General features: G+C 55.5%; 1 long non-coding RNA gene across 1 annotated transcript in view; it reads right to left on the reverse strand.

The window, feature by feature from the left end:
• Positions 1 to 1,263: 1,263 nt before the first annotated feature.
• The window catches only part of LOC110595948, a 102,965-nt gene continuing 98,037 nt past the window's right edge, over positions 1,264 to 6,191 (reverse strand). The window contains exon 3 of the long non-coding RNA XR_002482174.1: positions 1,264 to 1,366. This is a non-coding gene — a long non-coding RNA (uncharacterized LOC110595948). The remainder of the gene's footprint in view (positions 1,367 to 6,191) is intronic.

A 6,191-nucleotide genomic window follows, 5' to 3' on the forward strand; every position in this document is an offset into this window, starting at 1 on the left:
TGCCAAGGGTCCCCCACTGCCAGGCAGCCGCCACTGGCCACACAGCCCGGGGGAGTCACCGGAGGTGCCCGGCCTCATGCCATTCCAGGTGTCACTTAATCTCAGCTGTGCAACCTTCCCGGAACAGGCCAGGTGTGCCAACGCCAGGTGTGACAGGCAGGGAGGGGCTGATGTCTAAGCTGCTCCTGGCCCGACGGTGGCAGGTGGGGAAGGAAAGAGCTCAAAGGAGCTTCGTGGGGAGCACACTGCCTCCAATCCAGAGTGATCCTGCTTCCAGGATTCAGTGTTCGCTTACCCAGCACCTGCTCCAGGCAGGCCTCGGGCTCAAGACAGTCTGACATGGGTCTGGCCTTGAAGGGTGCCAAGTTGGTGAGGGGCCACACAGAGAGATATGCTGAATGCTGACATGGGCCTGAGCAGGAATGGGGTCAGAAGGGAAGGAGTCTTAGCTGACAGCATCCTTGCACTCCGGAACTACTGAAACGCCTGCCTCTCTGAAAGGTGCTGGGAGACCATGGTGACCGAGGCAGACACGCCCATCTCCTGGAGCTTAGTCTTGCTGAATCTGCCTCCGGAAAACACAAAGACCTTCACCAAGAATGTGGAGTCAGCTGTGCCCCCAGCAGCTGTGTGCTCTTGGGAACTTCAACTTTCTCATCTGTAAAATGAGTATGACATGTTCGCATGATGACACACCATGGAGCCTTGAAATCGCTCCCTGTAGGCCAGGCGCGGTGGTTCATGCCTGTGATCCCAGCACTTTGGGAGGTCAAGGGGGGAAGATTGCTTGAGTCCAGGAATTTGAGACCAGCCTAGGCAACACAGTAAGACTTCATCTCTACAAACAGTAGAAAAATTAGCTGGGCATGATGATGCGCACCTATAGTCCCAGCTATCCAGGAGGCTGAGGGGGAAGGATTGAGGTCAAGGCTATGGTGAGCCATGATTGTGCCATGGCACTCCAGCCTGGAGAACAGAATGAGACCCTGACTCAAAAAAAAAAAAGTTCCCTGTAGAAAAATGTTCTAATAGTTCACTATATGTTAAACAGCACAAGCTGGTTACAAAAACTTTACTGTTTCAGCTATGGCTATATGTAAGAGTAGGGATATGAAATGAATGTATGTGGGAGAACCCCCAAAATGAAATTTATTTATTAAAAACTGTGTATTTAGTCTTACAAGTTGAAATTTCAGTCACCTTCAAAGCACTCTCCGTTTGATGCAATACACCTATCGTGACGCTTTTACTACTGCTCAAAACAGTTTTTGAACTCGTCGCTGTTGATGCCTTTCAGTGCTTCTGCCGTCTTTCGTTTCACTCTTCCATATCAGCAGAGCATTTACCCTTTGAGGACTCTTCTCATCTGGGGAAACAAAACAAAGCCGCTCAGGGCAAGACTGGGTGAACAGAGAGGTTGGGGTCTGGGGGATCATGACATTTGGGGTTGAAAACTGCTGGACGCTCAGCGCAATGTCGGCAGATGTGCTCATAAATCACCCACCATGAGATGGGCAAACGTGCTGAAAGCATCTCCAAAAAAATGTCACTGAAGCCTAACCCAGTCTCTCACAACAAGGCTAGCCGGTACACTGAAGCCGATGGGTTCCTAGAACACTTGCCTAGCAGGGGAAGCTTGAACTACAAGGGGTTCACCCTCCAAAGGATAATTTTGGGGGCCCGCCTCACATATAACATGGAATGCGTATCGTATATTATATGTGTACATCATACATATGAACTGTTATGTGCACACAAACGATTACATATGTATGTCAGTTATAAGCTGGCTAGTCTCGTATGCGTGCACGTGTGTGTGCATATATGTACACCTGGCTGGATCAGTCAGTAGGGCAGCAAGTATCTTGTAATTCTCCGTTTCTGAATTTCCTAAACTGGGCATTGAGCATATATGACTTTCAAAATTAAGAAATAAGATGGGGAGACCCCTGTGGCTCACAGGGGCCAGAAAGCTTCGGGGTCAACAGCCAGGATGTGGATTCCCATGTGGTAACAGCATCCCTGCAGCACCTGCAGCAGGACTCTTGGGAAATTTTTAACTTTTGTAAAGACCGGGCGTCCCTATGTTACCCAGGGCTGGCCTACGGCACCCTATCACTCCTCACGGGGCATCCGTGAACGGGCGTTCTGTTCACCTCATTTGCAGAAGAGAAACTGAGGCACGAAGCAGGCGGGTCAGAACCTGCGTCCTGCCCTCAGCTTTGCCCAGCCTCTCCAGCTCCTCCAAGGCTCAGAACCCAGCCAGGCGGCTCCGGCTGCCAGGTCCCCTTTGTGGGGACAGAGGCCGTGGGTGGCACGGCCTAGGAGAAAGAAGAGGGCTTCCTTGTGGGACACAGGGAGCCTGAGAAAGGGCTCTGTGCTGTGTGAACACGCCAGCTGGACCACATGCGGACATTTCTGTCCCTGTGGGGATGGGCCCCGGAGGCAGCATGGCAGGAAGCCGCTGCCAGGGCACCAGCACCAGCACCCACCTGGTGCACTCAGTCAGCTCGGCCGGCGCCTGTCAAGGCTTCTAAGGGAAGTGTGAACAGGCAAAGGGGCTGGGCTGGGCTGGAGTGGTCGGCCTGAAACAAAGATGGTCCGACAAAGGGGGTGTGGCTGGCTCGGCGGGAGGCGTGGAGAGGGTGGGAGGGGTGCAAGGTGCCATCGGCAGAGGGCAGCCGGCAGGAGGGGATGGAACCCCAGCAGGAGGCCATGGGGGTGGCCCCTGTGTGAGGAAGCGGAGGCCCACGGGAGGCTGTGCCTCCACAGGTGTGGCTGGAAGACGGCAAACCGTCCCCTCCAAGGGACCCGGCGAGGCGTCCGTGCATTTCAGGGAATCCATTTGTTCATTTCCCCACTCAGATGATATTGAAGATAACCCACCATGAGCCAGACGTGCGGTCGTGCTGAGGACCCAGCGGGAGAGAGGACCCCAGGGTCCCTGCCTCGGCCAGCTTGCAGGGTGGTGTCTCCCATGGGTGTGGGCTGGGGAGGGGGAGTATGACTGACACCTGGGTGGCAGAGGAGAAGAAAACCAAACACACCTTCTTCAGCATCTACTACTACAGAAGAGTGAACCAGAAAGAAGACTGGGTTTCAGAGGAGGCCTGGGCTCCAGCATTCTGACGCTTGTCCCCCACCTATACGGCGCTGGGCGTGTGAGTCAGCCTTACTTGGCCTCAGCTGCCTCACCTGTAAAATGGGCCCCATGCTCATTCTCAGGGTGCGGGGCAGCCCCGGGGAGTGAATGCGTGTCAAAATGTTTTACAAACATGAAGCTTTTGACGCAGTGACAACTGCAGTGCCCCATCTTAGGAGGGCAGAACCCTCTGACAAGAAAGGACGCTGCCAACGGTCTCTCGCCTGGCTCTAACAGGAAGCAGGCTGTGTGGGGATTCTGGGTGAATTCGACTCATTCTGCTCCAGGGTGGCAAAATCTTCCCGACGTGACCACAACGATCTGGATTGGTGGAAGACAGGGCGTTTGGAGTGAGGCCAGGGTGGGGACAGGCCGCCGTCCTCCGAGGGTGAAGGTATCCGGTGCCAGCCCAAGGGCACCAAGCCAGCATTTGTTCTGTGCGCCCTGCTGGCCTCCTGCCCTCTCCTCAGGGGAAGCCAGGTGACCATGGAATTAGTACCTGTCTGTCAGGTGGCTGAGAGAGGGACAAAGAGGCCAAGAGATGCTCCTCGGAGAAGCTGCCAGCCAGCAGCTGGCCCCTGAGGCCCGGAACGCCCAGGGACCAACGGAAGCTATCCACTTCCGCTCCCCAGCCTGCTGAGCAAACACACGGGGGTGGCAGGTGCCCGGGGCTGCTGGCCAACTAGAGCTTTTGCCCGGTCAGGGCCAGCTGGGGCTGAGCCCCAGAAACCTCCCTGGCACTGCTCCTGCTCTCTGAGCTGGTGGGCGGGAAGAGGGACAGGTAGGTGCCAGGGCAGCCAGCAAGAGGGGCCTCCCCTCGTCGCTGCCTGGAAAGGACACACCTGGATCCTCGCGGGTCCTCACGGCAGACTCCCTCTCACACTGCTGACTGGCTTCCCTGTAGGGCCACAAGGACACAGGAGCAGCTCGGCTGTCCCATGTGCACTTTTTGAGTCGAGGTCTCGATCTGTGACCCAAGCCGAAGTGCGGTGGCCCGATCATAGCTCACTGCAGCCTCGACCTGCTGGGCTCCGGCGATCCTTCCGCCTCAGCCTCCTAAATAGCTGGGATGACAGGCGTGTGCCACCATACCCGGCTAAATTTTTAGTTTTCTGTAAAGACCAGGTGTTTCTACGTTGCCCAGGCTGGTCTCAAAATCCTGAGTTCAAGCCAATCCTCCCGCTTTGGCCTCCAAAAAAGCTGGGATTACAGGCATGAGCCACCGTGTCTGGCTCCATTAGAGATCTTCTGAGTAGAGGGAACAGGCGATATGCCAGACACATTTGCAGAGGGGTACCTACTTTATCCTCGTGAGATTATTCAATCATTCCGCAAGGAGTTGATGTGTCAGGAAATGTGCAGGATACAAGCCAATCCCTGCCCTTGTGGGAGTCAAGACATGTAGCAGTTAACCACCAAGATTCCCATTCTACCGATCACCCAAACACACCAGCACAGAGCTCAGGGGTGCAAACACCAAGTGTCCAAGCATCCAGATGGTCGGGCAGACAGCTCTGATGACCTTGCCCGGGCTCCCGCAGAGGTCGGAAGTTGCCTGGCTGGTGCTGTCTAGGCTGGTCTCATCTAAGAGAAGATGGGGACCTTGGTCACGTTCTGTGTGTCTCTCACCTCCCTCCCGGCCGTGGAGGACTCTCTCGGGAATATCCTTTTCTGGGAGACATCAAAAGCTCAACAATGAGGCAGAAACGATTCTTCAGAGCTCAGTTTCAATGTGCCAACCAGCAGCCTGTGAGACAAAGCCCGTTCATCCATGACCAGGCCCAGCCAAAGACACAGACAACGGGGGCGGGGGGGAGAGTCGGGACCCCGGTAATCAATTCACCACAGCATTTTTAGAGGAAGAAGGCAGTGTCCACAGGACCACGTGCCTTCTGTGACGCTGCAGAGCTCTGTGCCCGACCAAGGACTTGAACTTGGGTAAGCTGGACTGCAAGGGCCACAGAGTGTGGCCGTCACAGCCTGGGCACGAGGGAGATGCAGCCAGAACGCATAACTCCCTCCTCTGAGATGTGATTCACGGCTCCCAGGGATTTGAAGAAAAAGGCAACACCCAGGATGAAGACTGCCATGACCGCCTTTCCTGGAGCAAACAGAACTTCCTGTGAAATTTCAAGACGTCATGAAGGTGGGGGAAGGGAGAAGATTGAGAAAGGGAAACTCGTGGCTTCCCAGCCGACGGAGGCTTGGCGCCAGGCGGACGGTGTGTCTCTAAGATGCAGTCCCAGGTGGCCATAGTCCCCAGCGCCCAGGCCTGCCGCACAAGGTAGAAAGCTCACGGCCGACGTGGCCTCTGAGGCTGGGGCCTCCAGACAGCAGTGTCAGGACAGACTCCTCGGCAGGCTTCCCTAGGATGGAGCTAGAAGGATTCTTTTTCCCTCCCCACCCCATGTATCCCCGGTTGGGGGAAAAAAACATCAGAAAAAAAAGAAAACAGGCCTCTCTGTCAAAACAGAGCCCAAGCACTCCCAAATAAGAAGCTCACAACCAAAGTGCAACACTGAAGAAGTACCATGATTTCCAATTCAGTCCGGGTGGATGTGGAGGCCTCCCTCTGAAGCTGGGAGGGGCCAGGGCAGGGGTCACCCTTGGAGGAGGACACACCGGCCTGGGGAGGAGGAGTCGGGGGGGGGGGCAAGCCTCTGCCTCCAGCAAATTCAGCAGGATTGGGACTCTGAACTTGGTATTTCCCTGGGGACTTGTCCCTAAGACAGAATCATGCTTGCCTCATTCACAGCCCACGGCCGTGCATCTGTCCAACAGAAGACTCTAGGGGAAAGCCTTTAAAACATTAAAGCATTGGCCGAGCACAATGACTCACAGTTGTTATCCTAGCACTTTGGGAGGCCAAGGTGGGAGGATCACTTGGGCCCAGAAGTTCGAGTCCACAGACACCCCGTCGCTACAAAAAAATTTTTCAAAAAAGACCAGGAGCCGGGCTCGGTGGCTCAGCCTGTAATCCCGTGCCTTTGGGAGGCTGAGGTGAGTGGACTGCCTGAGCCCGCCGGTTCGAGACCCGCCTGGGCAGCGA

This window comes from Carlito syrichta, unplaced genomic scaffold, assembly GCF_000164805.1.
Source record: "Carlito syrichta isolate Samal-C Ts95f unplaced genomic scaffold, Tarsius_syrichta-2.0.1 Scaffold305469, whole genome shotgun sequence".
NCBI lineage: Eukaryota > Metazoa > Chordata > Mammalia > Primates > Tarsiidae > Carlito > Carlito syrichta.